Source organism: Mesoplodon bidens, assembly GCF_964165515.1.
Source record: "Mesoplodon bidens genome assembly, chromosome: 9".
Taxonomy (NCBI): Eukaryota; Metazoa; Chordata; class Mammalia; order Artiodactyla; family Ziphiidae; genus Mesoplodon; species Mesoplodon bidens.
In genome coordinates, this window is record NC_138166.1 from 18534000 (window position 1) to 18555136 (window position 21137).

Here is a 21137-nt window from a genome sequence, read left to right on the forward strand (position 1 = left end):
CGTTTTCTACAAGCCGGTCAGGGGAGACCTGTTCGATACTATGAGAACTTCAGCAGAGGCTTGGAGGAAGGTCTGTGGATTCTATGAGAAGACTGATCCCAGCTGTGGGAATGGCAGGTGCAAAGGTCCTGTGGATGTTGTGGCCCTGGTGTATGGTTAATAGCAAAGGAGTGCACAGGGCTGGACATGAAGGAAGGATATGAAGGAAAAACAGTATTTGGGCTGTGAAAATTAATAAGAAGAGCCATTAGACACTACATTAATTGTATATGTTTAATTACCTCCCCAAACTCTCTTACATTTTACACTGCATTGCAATTAAAACATTTGGAAAGAAACTTCCAGCATGTTGGAACTGATGAATTCTTTGAGTTTAAATGCATCTATAGAGGCCAGCAGCTTTATAGCGTTTTATGAGTACAGACAAAGCCCTTAATCCCAAGATCCAAATGACAGGTCTGCAAAAGTCATGAGTGTATTGGAATGAAGACTTCCAGTGAAGCTGGGAACTTTGAGAACAAAATAAAATGCTGGAGACCTAAGCCATCATCATCCTCTGTAATTGTTCGCTGCATTAACAAGACTCGAATGGACACCATCGTATGCCTGCACTGCCCTGTTTATTTCTTTGGCCTATACACATGGATGGATGGTGCCTAAGAACCAAGAACTCACCCCAGGAGAAGCACTTTAAACTTCCACTGGCCCGCGGGGCGAGGACAGGGCTGGTCTTTTGCACACTTGGCAGGAAGCAGCCAACACCCAGCTCTAGAAAAGGGCTGCTTACTCCCCAGGGGCCTCCTTGTGTCTGTCATTGAGACGCCATCCACCTAGGCTCTGGCCCAACAAACCACTGACCAGGGAGGGAAGGGAGGATGTGGGTTGAAGGCAAGGACATTTATTTTACTACCTCCCCAGCTTCCCGTTCAATTTCTCTTTCTCCCTTTGGCTGCTCATCTCTAGTCTCCAAAGTCGAGTCAGCTGGGAGGCTCCAGTTGGTGAAAAGAGTTGATGAAGGGACGGGGGTGCAAAGGAGAGGGGGATTAGGCAATTTTGGCAGGAGGAAGCAGATACTTCAAATCACTTCCTTCTCGGAGCCCCGAGTTCAGCATGGCCAAAGGATGCTACAGCTCTCAGAATCAAATCTCATGCACTTTTCTACCATAAAGAAGCTAATTGTTTTACCACTAACATCTCATTTGAATGTGTCACCCCTCAAAAGAGAACAAAACGATTTTTTTTTTTTTTTTTTAGTGTTTCTTTTATATTGGAGTATAGTTGCTTAACAATGTTGGGTTAGTTTCAGGTGTCCAGCAAAGTGATTCGGCTATACATATACACGTATCTATTCTTTTTCAAATTCTTTTCCCATTTAGGTGATTATAGATTACTGAGCAGAGTTCCCTCTGCTATACAGTCGGTCCTTGTTGCTATCCGTTTTAAATACAGTAAGTAGTGTGTATATGTCAATCGCAAAACGAACTTAATAAATTAAGCAGGTTCTACACTAAAATACAGATTCTCCTGTACTTAAGAGAGTGTGTAAGGGACCAGAGCTCTAAGCCACACAGCCCAGGGGGCCGGGCTCTCCTGCCCCCCAAGCCCCCAGCCCCGGTGGCACAGCTGCTCCAGAGCCAGAGACGGCAGGGCAGAGCAGGGCTTGTCCAGGAGCTGGTTAGAAATGCAGGTTCCCAAGTCCCCTACCAGCTCTAGGGTGAGGCTCCGGACTCACGAGGGTGGGAGAAGTTCTACCTACTTACAGAGTTTTACTAGGGAAAGAAGGGAAGATGTAAGGCATCCAGGGAGATGAAAATACAGGAGATATCATAGACTCTTAGCCCAGAAACGACCTGAGGGACCAGCAGAAGCCAAGATCACTGAGCAGGACTGGCGTTAGACTCAGCCAAGAAAGGCCCTAGGGGGCCCAGGGCTTTCAGGAGAGTTCCTCAAGGATGAAGACAAAGTGTGTGCGTCTGAGAGTAGACTGGCGAAGCATGCTGCTCAGTTCGACCTACATTTTTTGGAAGCAAGATGCTCTTTTTAAAAAATATTTATTTATTTATTTGTTTGTTTTTGGCTGAGTTGCGTCTTCGTTGCTGCGCGCGGGCTTTCTCCCGTTGAGGGGAGTGGGGGCCACTCCTCGCTGTGGCGCGTGGGCCTCTCATTGCAGTGGCCTCTCCTGTTGTGGAGCACGGGCTCTAGGTGCCGGGGTCTCAGCAGTTGTGGCATGTGAGCTCAGTAGTTGTGGCTCGCGGGCTCAGTAGTTGTGGCTTGTGGGCTCTAGAGCACAGGCTCAGTAGTTGTGGCACACGGGCTTCGTTGCTCTGTGGCATGTGGGATCTTCCCGGACCAGGGCTCGAACCCATGTCCCCTGCATTGGCAGGCAGATTCTTAACCACTGCACCACCAGGGAAGCCCTGAAGCAATATGCTGTCCATGGAGGAAGAGGTGCTCTGATTTCCACCTGGCACCCAGTTTCTTCATCTCCCTACAGATCAGGGACAGTCCATGAACTGGCCGCTGGTCTGCAGACCAGACTCAGCAACCCTGCTTCAGAGGGTCTGGTTCCAGCCTGTTCCAGCCGAACACCTGTCCCCCAGGAAGAGGAGTCAGAGAGGCCTGAATGGAGCCCAGTGCCTCTTCTGGACCACACTCTAGATCCTGGGATTCTGGAATTCCCTGCACAAACAGACTCTGAGCCTGATTCTCACATCTGGACAGGACCCTTCTTGGGGTCCCTCCTTCGGAAGACAAACCATGCCATCTTCCCAAGTATGTGTGTCCCCGGACCAAAGGCTAGCTATTGGGGGGGATAGGGATGGGGTCTGGACCAGCAGGTGGAAGTATCCATGCCTCTCCAGAGCCAGAGGGGGGAAGAAGTCGGGGTGGGAGACAGTCATCCCTGGGCCACCACATCCTGGCACAGGACTCAGAATCCTCTCTTAAATCTGGCCTTCCCAGTTGTTCGGACGACATGTTAGACCAGGTCAAAGTATAAAATATTTTACTGAACTGTTTCTTAGTTTGACTTACAGCTGCTAAGTATTGAGGTACACAGCAAGTGAGCCCCTATTTGTACTCCTGCAGATATTAGGGGGCGGGCCTAAAAAGCCCTGACAGGGACTGAACCTCCAGATTTTGGCAGCCAGGGTCATTTCAGTTTATTCCCAAGTTGGAACACACGATTCCAAAGAAAACATCCGTCCCTTCAAGTGGACCAAACAAATGGCCCCCAAGTTCCTCAGGGGAGAAATTACTGATGCTTGGACCCCTAAAGGGGAAGGCCATGGAAACAGTGGTTAGTAAGTGCATTTCATATTTTCTTAGTACTTTAGGTAAAAAACGGTTCGTTTTGATTTGGTTCTTTTTACTAATTTCTTAATTTCTTAAGGTTTTTCAGGAATTTCTGATGATTAAAAACACACTGATGGGGACTTCCCTGGTGGCACAGTGGTTAAGAATCCACCTGCCAATGCAGGGGACACGGGCTCGAGCCCTGGTGCGGAAAGATCCCACATGCCGCGGAGCAACTAAGCCCGTGCACCACAACTACTGAGCCTGCGGTATAGAGCCCGCGAGCCACAACTACTGAGCCCGCATGCCACAACTACTGAAGCCTGCGTGCCTAGAGCCCGTGCTCCGCAACAAGAGAAGCGACCACAGTGAGAAGCCCGCACACCTCAACAAAGACACAACACAGCCATAAATAAATAAATAAATAAATAATTAAAAAACACACTAATGGGAATCCTCCAGATGTTCTGAGCTCAGCCCCTCAAAATGAAGGGGTCATCCATATCTCTTGATTCACAAAGAAAGGAGGAAAACGAAGGGCCGGTTCGCTACTGAGGAGCAATCAACATCCCCGCAGATGCCTTAGCTCTGCCCAGAACACAGGTGATGGGTGAAATAAATCATCAAGATAATGAGGTGCAGGAAGGAAATTAAAGAAAAAAAAAAAGAGGAAAAAAAGGAGAAAAGCAGAACCCAGCAAGAGCCGTTTGTTGCTACACAACAGAAAGGATGAGAAAGAGCAGAAAATTTCAAGTGTATTATGTAATCTCTTGCGTGCTTGCAATAAACACAAAGACAAGACTGGGACTTACTCTGATACGGACTGCAGTCTGGACAAAAAAAAAAGGATGCCAACACTGAACGATCAGGCTAAGTTTTATATCCTTCATGTTGCAAAAGACTCAGGCCACAGAGGCAGAGTCCAAATCCGAGAGGGAATCGAGGTATTTTTTGAGGAAAAAAAATTCCTTTTCTAGTATTCAAAACACATTTGATGATTTTCCATGTCAATGGCCTTAGCACTAACGCTTTTATCTGAAAGTATCTCAGAAAAAAAAAATGGATGTGATCTAAAAGTACGCAGCACACAAGACTGATTTCTAAAGAAAATTCTACGGCAAGTTTTCATAAATAATAATCACCGCAGGACTAGTCATAGTAAAACACAATGAGAAAAAAACCCAAAATTCCAAGAAGTTTTGGATTAGAGGTAGTTCTGGAATACAAGGGAACTCTCTGGCCTGACGACTCCACAAATTCTTATCCTGAGTTTGTTATCTGAGGAACTCAAAGGTTCAGCTTTCAAGTGCTTTGTCCAGCTAATTCATTTTACTACTTAGCAATATGTTTTATAACAAAATATTTTTAAGTAAGGAAAGGAAAAGCTTGGAATAAATAGAGAGGGAAGACTGTTAGAACTGGTCTAAAACTGAGATGATTTCATTAATTCTTAGTTAAGAACAAATACCAACCTATTCCTCCTCTGAACACAGCACATGACTGGCTTCAGGAAATGTCTAAAAAAATAAAACAATTTCTCTCAGGCTTTAAAAGGACTAATAATTCATCTAGTCCAGAACCCAGGGAAGCTCTGAATGACCTTCCTAACACTCCACACCCAATGGTGTCCAATTTAAATACCTAAGGTTGAGTTCAGGAGCTCTCCCTTTCCTGGGGTAGCATTCTGGCCAGCTCTTATTGTCAAATTAGTTTTCCTTATATGAACCCTAAATCTGTGTCCCTATGGTTTCTATGCATCGGGGAAAAATCAGATCCACCTTCTACAGGATGGCAACCCACCCACCAATACTTGAAGGCGGTTACCATGCCCCCAGCTCTCTCTGTCCACCTGAAACCCCCAAATCTCTCTTCCTTGATTCTATCAACCACTATTAACAAGGCATGTTTGGGTCTATTTCTGCTTGATCCAATCAGTATTATCTTTAGAAATCGGAATGCTGAGCTAAGTGGTATTTTCCTGAAACAATTTGAGCGTGATTCTAATAAAGTGTACTTCTGTTTCTGTAGTTGAGAATCCCATGAGCTAGTTTTGGGGGCAAATCTCAGTGTCTAGTAAAAGTGAATTTAGAGTTCATTAAAGGACCTATCTTATTATCATCATTTTAAATCTCCTTGGAGTGATTTCAGTGTTTTGATTTTTCAGGATCTTTGAGGATCTTGATTCAGTCAGTAACTGGATTTGAAAATTCCTCATCAACAACTTTGATGATAATTGCCTTCTATGACTTCGTCCTGGAAACAAACATCAAACTGTTAAGCAAAACGGGGCTGGGGGCAAGCCCAGTGACTACATCTCTTAACTGCTGCTTAGTGCAACCATCACTCTCTGTCTTGGCCAAAGGTGCTTATTAAATGTTTTGCTGAGGTCCCAACATGTATTTACTGCATTTTCGTGGCCAACCAGCCTAACAAAATTGCCAGAGAAAACATCAGCCCAGTCCAGTGCAATGTTTTTCTTGGTGATCCCAGAGGGTCCCAGTGATTACTATTTCATCTTGTGATAAGACAAAAAACTTGTAACAATAAAAATATAGTTTCCTCTAGCACTGACTCGACATCCTCCGCCTGTCATTTTCAGAATTCATTCTCTTGCCCTCTTTGAAAGTACAGAATGATATCACCAACTTCAATCTCCCAGTCCGTCACCCACTTTTTTGTGGCTGCTCAAAAATGTCTCATATTGGTTCCTGGTTCCATGTGTAATGAACTTCAGTCCCCTGGCATCGGAGAAACCTCTCTGCTTGAGAGATTTTGTCACTCAGCCGGCTTCTGATCCCCTTTGCCAATCATGATCTTCATCCCTTTTCAGCTGGACGGGCACTCTTCTTCTTTTTCCTGCTGTCCCCCATTTTGGGTGGGAAGCCCCAGAGGACAGGCCTCGTGGGAATCGCTGATGTACCCTTAGTTCCCGGTCCCAAGTGCATGTTCATTCAAATGAACACAAAGGCAAGAGCAAACTAGAAAATGGGCTGTTTTGCTTTCACAGCCCTGTGTCACCTCTAAACCATGAGTTCCAAGGAATACGCCTCCTCTTCCCCAGATTCCACAGCAGCCCTTTTGAGGCCCTCAACCTGCCCACCAGCCACTGGATTGGAGGTGGGTCAGATATGTCTATGCCAAACCTCTTTCTTGTCTCCACGTATGCACTGTCTTTCTAGCTTTTGTATGGATGACTTAAAGTCTAACTTTATCAAAGAATTCCATTGGGATCTATACTTTGCACACTTGGTGCCTGCTTTCTTTGAGAAGTTGTGGTTACTCAGTCAGAAGGGCTTTCTTGGGTGACCCCCAACTGTCTTGTATTCGCTTCCCCTCCAGGGCCTCATTCTCTTTATTCAGGCCCATCAGGAAGCTTGGCTGTCCAGTCTGAGTAGCACCTCTGTAGCTGGTACTGAGCCTTGGTACCAAGGGACTGTCCTGCTGGCTGTTTCCACCCTGGAGAAGTCCCATCCTTGCCTCTGTCCATGTGAAGGGCCACAGCTTAAAGCAAAACTAGGAAACAACAGCAGAAATGGGGGGTGGGAGTGCTGACTGACAGCTTGGGGTTTCAAGTTCCAAAAGTTCTGCCTTCTGGCAGTGTTGTTTCCAGTCCTAAGTTTAATATAATCAATCACACATATTCTCTCTCAAGCAAAGGACAAATGCATGTTTTGGATGAGTGCATGAGTTTTATCTCGAGTCAAGATGATCAGCCCTAGATGGGCATCTGACTTTCACCTCTGTTTGGATTAAAGGGGTCTGATGTTTGTGATGAAGAGTTATATTTACTTTCAGTGGTTTCCAACTTGCAGTAAATGTGTGTGTGTTGGGGGTAGCTTTCCCCTGCAAGAGGAAAATGGAGAGAGAGACAGACAGATAGACAGACAGACATAGGTGGACTGTGTGTTGGGGGCAGGGGTGAGGTGAGTGAAGTGGGGGATGGTAGAATGCATAAATTTAATAGCTTAGGAAGTCTAAAGGCCAGACCTTCATTATATGTGCCAAGCAACCATTTAAAACAAGCGAATTCGTGTATGAGTGAACAAATGAGTTGGTAGCAAAGCCACTCACTAACCAGTTTCGTGGCCTTAGATAAGGTCCTTACCCTTTCTAGACTTCACTGTACTTGGTTAAAAAAAAAGGCAGGGAGTGGGCTAGGTCGTTTTTAAGATTCTACATTTAGAAGTGATCATAAAATTAATATCCACAAAAAACAAATTAATAGCCAGCTATGAACCCGCAAACAAGCTACTGTGAAAGGACTATGGTCATTCCCCCTGAACAGAACCTCATCTGAATCCCCCTTTATATATAAAATTTGGCCAACCTGTCCGTCTCTTTTGTTTGGCCAAGCCCACATGACCTATTTAGTCTATGCATTTGTCCAAAACAGTCCCAGCCCTTTGGGGGGAAAAGTGGTGACAGTAGATGTATGGTCCTTTTTGCTGAGTGATGCCCACGTGCCCACAGAGGGTAGAGTCACCAGTCGCTCTGGAGAGAAGCACCCAGACAGCCAGCTTGAGCCTGCAGCCCAGGGAGGGTAGGCAGAGGCCCCAGGCAAGGTGGGGAGGTGGGGGTGGGGACAGGATAATGAGTACTTCCAAGGGGCTCATGAGGTTAGAGGTCAGAGGTCAGACCCCCCGAGAAGGCAGAGCTTGTGCAAGACAGCGTAAAACCTGCCGTAGGCTTGGCGGTTTCTCAGATAAATTCAACATAGAACTACCATATGAACCAGCAGTCTCAATCGCAGAAATACACCTGAAAGATGTGAAAATAAAGGTTGAAATGAAAAACGAATGCTCCTAAGAACACAGTAGTCACCAGGTGGAAAACATTCAAATTGTTTCCACAGATAAAAGGATGATAAACAAAAGGTAGTATAGTCAGACAATGGAACATGATTCGGCCATAAAAAGGGGTGTAGCAGTAACACGTGCTACAACGTGGATGAACCTTGAAAACACTGCTAAGTGGTAAAACGAAGACACAAGAGATCATATATTATACGATTTCATTTCTACAAAATGTTCAGAATAAGCAAGTAATCCAGAAACAGAAAGTAGATGCGTGGTTTTCAGGGGCTGTGGAGGAAGAAGAAGGAGCAGTGATTGCTTAATGGGTATAGTTCCCTTTTGCAGTGAGGAGAATGTTCTGGACCTAGGTAGTGGCGATGGCTGCACAAAATGGTGAATGTGCTGAATGGCACTGAATTGCACACTTTCAAATGGTCAAAATCAGTACACCCACTCTCACCGCTTCTCTTCAATATGGTACTGGAAGCCCCAGACAGAGAAATCAGGCAAGAAAAAGAAATAAAAACCATCAAAATTGGAAGGATTGAAGGAAAACTGTCTCTGCTTACAGACGACATGTTTACAGATGACTGTTTACAGAGGACATGATTTTCTGTATAGAAAACCCTAAAAGTCCACCCAAACAACTGTGAGAATAAACAAGTTTAGCAAAGTTTCAGGAAACAAAATCAACAAACAAACATCAGTTGTGTTTTAACACACTAACAATGAACCACTTGAAAGAGAAATTTAAAAAGCAATCCCGTTTACAAGAGTTTCAAAAACAACAAAATAGCTAGGAATAAATTTAAAAGGGGTTAAAGGGGGAAGTTAAAGATCTGTACACTGAAAACTGTAAGATTTTGATGAAAAAAGTTAAACAAGACACAAATAAATGGAAAGAGAGTCTGTTCTTGGATTGGAAGAATTACTATTGCCAAAACACCCATAGTACCCAAAATGGTCTACAGATTCAATGTAATCCCTATCAAAATTTCAATGGCATTTCCCACAGAAATAGAAAAAAAAAAAAAAAAAAACTTGAAATGGATTAAAGATCCCAAACTGTAAAGCTCCTTGAAGTAAAGAGAAAGAAAAACCTCCTTAACATTGGTCTTGGCAATGATTTTTTTGGATATGACACCAAAAACACAGACAACAAAAGCAAAAATAAACAAGTGGGAGCATATCAAACTAAAAAGCTCTGCACAGCAAAGGAAACGAATGAAAACACACCTACATAATGGGAGAAAAAAACTGCAAACCACATATCTGATAAGGGATTCATATCCAAAATAAGAAGTCATCCAACTTGATAGCAAAAAGAAAACAACCCCAAAACCCCAAATAATCCAATTTAAAAAGATCTGATAAGACATTTTTCCAAAGAAGACATATGAATGGCCAACAGGTACATTAAGAGGTGTTCAGCATCACTAATCGTCGGGAAATGCAAATCAAAACCACAGTGAGATATACTCGCACACCTGTTAGAATAGCTATTATCAAAAAGGCAAGAGATGACAAATGTTGGTGAGGAAATGGAGAAAAAGGAAACTTTGTGCACTATTGGTGGAAATATAAATTGGTACAGCCATCATGGAAAACGGTAAGGAGCTTCCTCCAAAAACGAGTATTACTCAGCCATTAAAAAAAAAAAACCCTGCCATTTGAGACGACATGGATGAACCTGGAGGGCGTTATGCTAAGTGAAATAAGTCAGATAGAGAAAGACAAATACTGTATGGTGTCACTTACATGTGGAATCTTAAAAAAATAAAAAATAAAGTGAAACTCATAGAAACAGTATTAGTCCTGGTTGCCAGGGTCTGGGGGTGGGTGGAGGAAATGAATAGATGCTGGTCAAAGGGTACAAACTTCCATTTATAAGATGAGTAAGTTGAGGATCTATATACAGCATGGTGACTATAGAGTTAGGAATACCCTATCGTATACCTGAAATTTGCTGAGACATTAGATCTTAAGTGTTCTCATCACAGCACAATAAAAGGTAACTCTGAGGTGACAGATGTGTTAATTAACTTGACTGTGTTCATCATTTCACGTCGCATATGTATAGCAAGTTATCATGTTGTACACTTTAAACGTATACAATTTTGTACTTCAATTATACCTCAGGAAAACTAGAAAAAAGTTAAATAAAATGGTCAACTGGTAAATTTTATGTTACGTGCATTTTAACACAATTAAAAAAGAGAGTTAGGGCTTCCCTGGTGGCGCAGTGGTTGAGACTCTGCCTGCTAATGCAGGGGACACGGGTTCGAGCCCTGGTCTGGGAAGATCCCACATGCCGCGGAGCAACTAGGCCCGTGAGCCACAACTGCTGAGCCTGTGCGTCTGGAGCCTGTGCCCCGCAACAAGAGAGGCCGCGACAGTGAGAGGCCCGCGCACCGCGATGAAGAGAGTGGCCCCCGCTCGCCGCAACTAGAGAAAGCCCTCGCACAGAAACGAAGACCCACCACAGCCAAAAATAAATAAATAAACAAATGTGGGGTTAAAAAAAAAAAAAAAGAGTTAAACAAACAAACAAACAAAAACCCTGCTGCTGCCCAGTGGATGAACTGGCCAGGCCCCTGACCAGAATGGTCCTTCCATCCTCCGGCCCGCTCTGGCCGGTATGCACATGCCTGTGCTTTCCTGCCTCCGAGCAGAAAGGCTAGTCCTAATGAGCTCAAGTGTCAGCGCAATATAAATTACAGCAAGGGAAAAAAAGAAACAACTTGATGCATGGCTGAGGATCTAAAAGAGGAATGTCCACCATTGTTTGTGATTATGGATCACATCACAATCTAATAGCAATTTTTATTTAATCAATAATTTCCATGCTGAACAGACAGCCCTGTTACAGAGAATCGACAAGCAGGTACTGATAGCGACAAGCCTCGTTATTAATCTTTCCTCTGTCAGCTTATCAGCCAAACTACTGTAAAAGGCACCACCAAGATGAATTTTAGAAGCCACTTCTCTCCTTTTGCCTCCCTCCCCCGCTTTTCTTTTTCCCTCTTCGGTAACATATCCTGTAATGGAGACTCTACATTTATTTGAGTCACCTGAGGCTTGAACGGCATAAAAGGCAGTTCATATTAAGCAATTTCACAAATCAGGAGGACCTAGACCATAGCTCAGGGTTAGCCATTATAGGCTAATGAATCATAGTTTCTCTTTGAGTTGTCAATCGCCGAAAAGCTTTGTACAAACGTACATCTGTAATTCAGTAAAGGCTTTTCATCTTGAAATAAGATGCTCTGGACTGATAACAAGAATAATCCCTTCTTGATCAAGAAAAAAAAAATCTGCACTTTAGCAATTAAAGCTCCTGCCACAAGCCAAATGACTCAGTACTGAAACTCCAGCAAAGTTATCTCTGCTGAACACAAGGAGAATACAAGGAGAGCTGTGTTTTCTTTGCAGTTTGACTGCTTTATCTGGCCGGTAGGAACTGCACCATCTCTGGCCAAGTGGTCCAGGAGAGGGAAGGGTGAACACTTTCACTACCCCCAGGGAAGGATGCTGGGGAAGACCTGCTCTTCCTGAGCCAGGGTTCTCCTGCTCATCCTGGAGAGAAAGCTTGGTTCCTTGGGGCACATCACACTTGCTGAAGGTAACACCCAAGAAACCGAGGTCCCTCAAGGTGGAATGGAGGGAGCAGGTGAGAGAGGGCTGGACCAGGTGTGTAAAGAGATCTCCCACCCCCAAATCCTTTGAAGCTGACAGAAGAGGGCTGGCACAGTTTCCTTTTCCTGACTCGAAAGACATTTTCAGAACTTGGGATCATGTACCCATAACCAGAAAATATGGCACAGAGAAAAACAAAACAGCAAAGAAAGAAGACTGATAATAGTGGCAATAAAACCATCACTACCTGGGTGCTAAAAACTTGACGAACACCACAGGAGGCATCTTCCAAAAGTCATCAGAGGTCACTCTCCCAACAACCCTGGTCCATCTACTTCTAAGAGAGACAATAGGATTTTGGGAGCTTTAAGTAATGAACCTGGTCCACTCACATAAGAGACAGGGGTTTCATGGGCAAAACCACCTCCCAGGTGCCCAGTCAGCAACTGGAAACTTCGAACTGATCTCTGAACAACGTCTACATGCCCACAGTCGCTACGCAAACCATAACTGTGAAACATCTCCGAACTCTATTCCCAGGTTTAAAAAAAATAAGTTAAAACAATTCCCACTCCTGAGTCTCACTTCCGGCCCTGCCCGACTCATACCCCTGCCCTCTTCAAATACTGCTGTGCAAAGCTCAGCCCTCATTAAAGCTCACGCGGGCTCAAACTTTCTCATCAGAAGCATCGATTCTCCTTACTCCACCTGGAATATAAATCAGACTGCTAATCTAGCAGTCAGGTCACCCATGAACTGGTGCTTCTCTGCTCCATAACCTTACTTCCCACTACCCTCTGCCTTCCAGACACACTTGGTTCTAACACAACTGCATTACTTACCACTTTTCAGTCCAAAGGCACAGAATGAATCCCTTTGTAATTATATTTCTGACCCCAAGAAGTGTCCAAAACCCCAGCCTTGTATAACCCACTCATAGATAAAATTCTCCCATATATTCTGCATCCATTAACTTCTTCCTACTGTCTTTTCCACGTGGAAGCTCCAGCTCCTCCCTGCAATGGTCTTTCCCTATTTAAATCCACTTTCCTTTTCAAGACCATGTTCAAATCTGATCTCCACAAGACCTTTCTCTCAGTCCTTCTTTTTTTTTTTTTTTTTTGCGGTATGCGGGCCTCTCACTGTTGTGGCCTCTCCTGTTGCGGAGCACAGGCTCCGGACACGCAGGCTCAGCGGCCATGGCTCACAGGCCCAGCCGCTCCGCGGCATGTGGGATCTTCCCAGACCGGGGCATGAACCCGTGTCCCCTGCATCGGCAGGCAGACTCTCAACCACTGCGCCACCAGGGAAGCCCTCTCAGTGCTTCTTCTGCACCTTCACTTTACTTGTCTTCCCACTGCTCTGCCTGTACATCTATCGTCTTCCCAATAGCCTGCTCTGTCTCTTCCTGAACATCCTGCCCTGTATGTTCTCCTTACTCAAAGGGATAAACATAAAAAGGTGTATCAACCCCAACCCGAAGTCCATAGGTCTGACGTGCATGAGGCTTTTTTCTTCTCAACACTATGACTGCAATTTGTGTAGCAGCCACTAGGTGGTGATGATGTATTGTAGCAGGTAAGATCAACAGCCTACAGAGGTGAGAGGGCACAACTGAATTACCAACATACTTATAAACTTTTTTATTCTGGTGAAGAGTCTCCTTAATCTCTCCATTCTTCAATTAGTTAGGTTTATTAATGCTACTTCTCATGGATTCTAGCCTTCCTTATATTTGAATAATGCTTCAGAGTTTACAAAGCACTTCCATTACATGATCTCATTCTATCCTTACAAACAAAAATAAATAAATAAAAAAAACTTGTGAGGAAAATAAGATAGATATATTATCTCCATTTTTGATGAGAAACTAATGATTGAAGTTGTAGGGTGACTTACTCAAAGTCAGAAGCAACTTTTGGCAGATGTAGGGATAAAAGATAAATCTCCAACACACCATCCAATATTCTCTCCACACCCTCACTCACTGATTAATGCTAGTTTTACTGTCAACTAGGGGGCTGGGGATGGCTTAAGTTTAAGGCCTTGGCCTATACATAGTCTTTTGAGAATATGCCACTTACAGTTCTCTTCTCTTGCCAACACTAATCGTTCTAGAAATGAAAAAAAAAATCCATCTATGGCAGTATTTAGCTAATCTTAGAAAAGCCTAAATGTCTCTGAATCTTCAAAAAGTCCTTGCACTAGAAAATTGCTTTCTGTTCTTTGAGCTCTGTTTTATGTCAAAGCAGGAGCCTGATCTCCAACCCTGCTTGCCATGGTCTCAGAAGCTGAAGTCTGAGTGACTTCCCTCGGTCTGCAAAAAAAAGAAAAACAGTGATGGAATTTCTCCACCAAGACAAAGGGCTTGGCTGGTTACGGGACTTCCTGAGAACTACTGTGTGTGCCTAACCTTAGCAAATGTGGTTTTAAAATTAAGTTCTGCTAATTAATGCACACCACACACACACACACCATGTACATGCACACACATGCATGTGTGCACATGCACACCCAAAATATCTATAAATGTAATATAGAATGTGTATATATATATATTTTATAAATATATATATATAATACATATAGTCTTTTGCTGGAGACTGTTTAATGAGGTTATCTTTTCTTTTTAATCCGAACATTCTAAAGTACATTTAAGCAGGAGAAAATTTATCTTTAATCACAAATATACTTTTTAAATTTTTGCTGCTTTTTTCTTCCCACACTGCAAGAGGAAAGATTAGAGCAGAACTGGGGGTAATTCTCCCTTCCCAGGGGATATTTGGCAATGTCTGGAGACATTGTTGGTTGTCACAAAGGAGGAGGGGCGCTCCCGGCATCTAGTGGCCAGAGGTCAGCAATGCTGCTACCAGTCCTACAAGGAAGAGGAGGGTTCCCACACCAAAGAACCCCCTGCCCCTGTGTGCCCAGGTTGGGGAGCCTCGTTTTAGGGCAACCACTAAGGAGAACTTTCAGAAGGATGTCAGCACAATTGAACTCATAACAGGATGAGGCTCTGAATCTCAACGCAGCACAAGCAAGTCCAGTGAGGGATCTGGAGTACAAGGAAGGGACCCAGGGACTTCTCCAGCCCTTCTCTCCTAGGTTTCATGAACTGGGGGCCCAGTCAGCATCTTTATGCAGTTATTCATTTCATGGTGACATGCCAATGCAAACACTGCCCGAATACCAGCCTAAACCATGTTTTCATAGGCAACACGCATGCACTTAGCAGCCGGTAAATACCTTTACACTTTTCACTTTTATATGGAGAATCACTAACACTTTATTGAGCACAATTTTTAAGCTAATTCCCCCAACTGTTTTATGAAGTAAATACTATTATTATTCTTGTTTCACGAGAAGGAATGTAACATGCCTAGTGTGGAAAGCAGGTTTTGAACCCAGGTCTGTCAGCTTTGAAACGCAGTGCATTGTACTATAGCAGGAGAACAGTGGTAAGCCAAAGTTTTCATTCAGATAAGGTGCTATTTCTTCTTACAAAATCATCACCATCATCCTCATTGTCACCATCCTCATCCTCATTGCCATCACCATCATTATCACCATTACCACCACTGTCATCACCATCATCATTACCATCACCATCACCATCACCACCATCACCATCACCATCACCATCATCACCATCACCATCGTCATCATATCTCAAAAGCTGACCTGCATATTTGGTCTGCTTTGCTTTGACCTTAACCATATTTCCCACGTTTCCCAGAAGCCTTTCTGGGTACCCCTCATACACTTCTTCCTCTTCTGAGCCCCTAAAATCACAACTACACTCTATGGCTTCATTAGGTCCAACTTTTCATTGTTTGCTCTGCTTTTATGTTTCCTTGTCTCCCCCTCCCAATGGGAAGGACCACTCCTGGAGTCTCTGGCCTAAGTCGCGCTAGCATGTGCCCACCGCAAAGCTGGGGCAGTGGGTAGTATGAAGGCTGCACCCAGGCCCTCTTCTAGTGAGTTGCTGTTTGTCAGCTCATACTTTTGCTGACAAACAAGAGGATACATGGTACCAGCAAGATCTGCTATTGGCCAGTAAACTTTAGTGAGGTAGGCAGCCCAGCCCGAAGTGACATCGTCTTCTCTTGTATAAACTGCGTCCATACAGAATATTCCAGGGGACTAATTATTAGCAGAATCCAGAATCTCACCTAGAGTATCATTCAGAACCAATCAAAAAGCTTTTGATAGAAAAATCCTCCCCCAAAGGCAGTAAACAGTTATTTGGATGAAGGTTTTGATGAAATATTTCATGGGGTCTAAAACGGCTGAAGAAATTTAGGAAAGTAACTAAGATATGATTCGATACCCATTATACCTTATTTAAAATACTGATTTGTTGTTCTTCATTCATGGGTTAAGGAGCATTAGTAAAGAGAGAATTTTAATAATTCAATCATCGCTCAAGTAATTAACATACCACCCCCTAGAAAAATTAACCACCATTGTTCTGAAGTGCACTTAATCTACAGAGTTGGAGGACTTTGGAAAACATATAGTGAGTACCTGTCTGCTGCGAAACCTCACCCATGGCAGGCTTCGCATCATCCTGACCCCCCTGCCTCTGCACCTGAAAGTGGGGAAGAGCGCAGCTCAGCACCCCAAGTGACTGCCAGCCAGTAAGTTTGTACCTGAAATGAAACCTGCCTGCCATCCTTAGCCTAAGGACGATCCACTTTGAACCCTTCCCTTGCTTTTACTAAAACCAAGGGTGGAGGAGGTGAAATGTCTCAGCCAAGTCCCATCCATTAGAACCACACTGCGGGGAAGAGAATGGGATCTCCAGCTTCGGTCAAATGCACACCCCAGTTCAGCAACAATGAATATAAAATAAGCCTTAGAGCTAATACACAGAGGCCACAAAACCCAACAGCGCCACTCCCCACCCCTCCCCCACTCCACCCTGCAAAACAGAAATACATAAAACAAAGAGACGAGTAACCTCTTTGAGACCCTCTGTCTGTTTCTCATTAGGCCTCCTGCATGTGATCTCTGTTTGGCCTTGGACGTGGGGGATGGCACTTATTTTCACGGCTGTTTCACAGTATGATAAGTGAGAAAATAACGTTCTAAAGGGTCAAATGGTTCCAGGGAGGTCATCCCAAGGGTCAGGGCAGAGATGGCGCTGCCACTCAGAATTCCGCTGGTGCCGGGAGGCTCTCACTGGTGGACCACACAGCCCTCCATGCCCCCCACTCAGTCTAATCTCCCGAGTGTCTTTATGGGAACAATTTCTGCAGGTGCAATTTAGCCAGTAACTTGAAAAAGAACGTGACCCTTGGGGCACGATTGTCAAAGGATGGCTTTGAAGTTGGTGGTTCTTCGTCTACATTTTCCATGCAATTATTTCCAAATAATTAGAGTCACTAAATTAACTAGCAACTCGATGTAGGGAAAATGAGATCAAAATCTTCACTCATTCATTTTAGGTTTTATGTGCACACAAATCTATTTCTGCCTCTTATCGGAGGCAGAAATCACATCTTAAACTCCATTTTCTCTTAGGTAAAGATATACAATGCAACTTTAGCAAAGGGATCAAAATTGGCTGGAAAACATTTAAAATGCAAATTTGGGAACACGGTAGTAATATGAAAATAATGCCTTCACCACATCCTAACACTTTCCCGTGTTTCTACGGATGCATCAATTCTTTGCAGATTAGATGTGCTTCCTTTATATCTAAATCTCTATGATATTAAGAAGAAAGCCTTTCATTTTCATGCTGCCGATGTATAGAACTTGTGTTCAAATGGCAGCAAAGGTGATTATAATTGTGTTCTTCTGTTAAAAGAAACTTCAGCATGCTTTTAAAGATCAAAATTTGCAGCATATGAAAGCACTTAAAATCCAAGGAGGTGGCTAATCATTGTACAAAAAGGTGAATTTTTGACCCACGTTTAAAAGATACAAATGAAGGAGTACAGCGACGTACATGCCACCCAGTTGAAGCTGGGGACTAATATAAACACCTCTCATGTTGTCTGCCATTCGGCCCTACAGGCAGGAGACGAGAGCCCGCACAGTGTAACTGCCAAGGCCCTCCCTGCAGATAAGGTTATTCTGCTGGGATCAGGATGGGGAATAAAACTGGTAAAAAATAATTTGACTTTTTAAAGACCTTTGGAAGGAATATTATATGTGTTATTCCTTAAACGGAAAGAAAGGGTTGGGTTGGTGTAATAGAAGTTAAGTGAATTACAGTGACAGAGCCAACAGGTGGGCATTAGCTATGGTGATTATACTATTTTTACTCTTTCGGATACCAGCAGTTACGTTTTCAAGCATAACTGTGGTGACCCACACCGAGGTACACATTCCTCTTTCTTCACATGTATTCCTTTCTCCTCTTCTTAAAAAGCCTCTCAGAACACCAGTAGTACACACAATGCCATTCAGAAGCAAAGAACCTGAGACTAACTTGGGCTGCAGGCAATGCATGTTGGATATTTTTCAATCATCCAAGAGCCAAAGCTGGAACTGTCTTCCAGGACAGAATGAATGCAAGAGGGAAATGGGTCTCAGGAAGGTTTGGAAACCTTTCTCATCTCTGTGAGAAGCAAGGCCAGCAGACAGAATTTGAGTTGTTTTACATAGTAAAAAAGCTAAACCAATAAAACAAAACAAAAACAGAAACCACACTGGGCGAACCGATATTCTACGACTTTCAGAATCAGATATAAGAGTCGTGCGTTTTGGAATATATATAATGCACGACAGCAAAAAAGAGAATCTAATTCATTTGGGATTGAAGGGGAAGTGTGGACTTTTCAAATTATTTTGAGATGTTAGACTATGCACTTTCCAGCTGTCAAGGGAAGAGAAATGGCTGGCATCTTGACAAATCAATAATAAATTCCGTCTTCATCGAAAGCACTTTAATTAATTTTTTTACTCTATATCCTTCTTACTCTCTTATTTTAACTGCTAGTAAGAAAGGGGACAAAGTACAACAAAAAACCAGCTAACAAAAATATACATCTGTCTTCTTAGCTCCTGGGCATAGAAGTAAATTTATGACAAATTTAATACTAGCTGGAGAGTCATGAAGCCCAATTATAATTATCTTGCTGGGAAGAGAAATTAATTAAACATCCCAGTGATAAAGACCCCACAGAAAACCTGGAATCAACACACCACGGGAGAAGGACAGGGGCTTGAAATAGAGGAGAAGTGAAGGCAAAGGCAATATTTAGCCCATCTGTCGGACAGTAATGGGATGGGGTCATCTTTTCAAGAGAACACGGAGTGCATTACGCTGAAAATGAGACTACCTGGCGGGCAAAGTCGGCCGGGTCCCTAATTCTCCTCTTCAACTCTGATTTGCTAATGCGAAACACATGTCTCCCTTCTGCACCAAGTTCAAATGACTCTGGAATTCCAACTGTGCAGCTCAGCGACTGAACCAGAACAAGGGGAGAACTTGTCAGGATTTAAGAGCTTTCAGCAAAGCCCTTCAATTGCAGCCAGCACCCTATTCCACGGGAGGATATCAATTATAGATAGTGACTTGCTTTCGCAGGCAGTCGGGACTGTCAGACACTAGATAGACAACCATGAAGAATCATGAATCTTTCTATTAACTGTAAGAGGGGGAAAAAGAATGGGTCATGGCTATAAATAAGGCAGAGCATCAGAATGGTTTAACACCTTGCTTCTTGGTCGTCTGTAGCATGAAAATTCAACTAATTCACAAAATGTCCTCTCTCCAAGGAGAGTCATAGGAATGCAAATAGTTCATGCTTCCTCTGTCCTTAAAAAACTGGTTTTTGCCACTGGTCTTTTTTCCATCTGCCACCCAAGTAATTAGGTGGATTTCAACTAGCTATTCATTCAGTCTACAAAAAATAATATACCAGGCCACTGCTGAAGCCACCAGATTCACCGTGAGTAGAAAGGCACTTATATGTCTGTCATGCGAAGTAAAATCAATTTACACGTACAAATTTGGAATTTCTACACGTCAGATGAGTAAAAAGGTAGAGAATAAGTGATATAAACCAGCATCTTTATTTATGTTATTGTAAGTTAAAATTTTTAATTCACTTAACTAAGTTTACTTAACTCACATAATTTATCTCAGACTAAAACTAATATCATAAAGATAATACATGGGATTTTCTCCTAATCCTGACACAACATTCTTCTTGCCAATTTGGAATTAAAAAATTCTGGTGTATATGTAATTCGTTTCCTAGTTTTTATAATAAAGCAGACAACATGGTGGCCATTTAGTTGACAGGTTAAGCAGTCTTGCCTTAAAACTACTCAGATCTCTCTATTAAAGCATCATCCCTACCTAAAACCTTTTGCCACTGAGATTAAATACAAATACCTGCAATATCCACTGTCTTTTAAAAGCTTTCATGTGACATATAAGGCAGGGAAAATGTGAAGGTATAACCACAACCCCCAAAAATGTTATCTCAAAACTGGCCTCTGGCAAGGAACACCATTTCTTTTAAACGTAGACTTAGAATTTCCTTCCTCATTTGATAACAGCTGAACAAAAATCACAGCACTCCTTGGAAACTGCAATGACTTATCCACAGAAAAGGCACCATGAGACCGTGTCCTCTCTCAGAAGGATGTTTTAAAAGGCAAGCAGCAGTGCCTAGCAGCATCTCGTTTATGACAGCAGGTTTTGTACAACCACTTCTTTTCATGTACGGTGTTCACTTACTCTATCACTGAGGGTATTCTTGGCATTCTTTCCTCTTTGGGTTTATTTCCCCACATTAAAAGAAAAATTCCAAGCTTTTTTTTTTTTTTTTTTTTCCCCTTTAGTGTTACAATGTCTGTGGTTTCCATTAAAACAATCAGCAAGAATAAAAGGCTGTTAAATCAGGCTTGGCTTAAAAATAACACTTGCATCAAATTAAAGAGAAAGAATCAAATTAAGTTCATGGAAAAATCTGGAAATGTACCTTAATTTAAAACATTTGACTTTTTAGTTTCTTGCTGTGCAGAGAAATATAGAATTCTCTCTATACTATTACAAGGAGACATGATCAAAAAAGAAATCGGGGGTGGGGCGGGAAACCCTGAGGTCATGTTAAGCCCTCAAAACATTCTGTATATGAGGGATCTCAAAACCTGGCAAACCATATATTTGACACTATAATGTAACTGCAGCATGTGGCATATATTAGAGGATAAGAACCAATAGGAATTGTATAATCTTAGTGTTTAAACGGAGGAGGGTTATCAAGCAATATGGATCATCTAAAAATAAAAAGTGACTGTAAAAGTAAAGAGAATGGAATGGGGGTGTGTATGGTGTGTGTAGGTGACGGGGCAGGGGGCGTCACGAGGAAGTTACTCTGTCCGATTTGCTGTCGTATTTAAAGCTTATGAAAGGGCTACACATAGCAAACCATCCTAATGCCTTAA

At 43.0% G+C, this 21137-nt stretch overlaps 1 protein-coding gene across 4 annotated transcripts in view; it reads right to left on the bottom strand.

Moving 5' to 3' along the window:
* GLI3 (GLI family zinc finger 3) overlaps positions 1-21137 on the bottom strand; it is a 290010-nt gene that overhangs the window by 46062 nt on the left and 222811 nt on the right. The window lies entirely within an intron of this gene.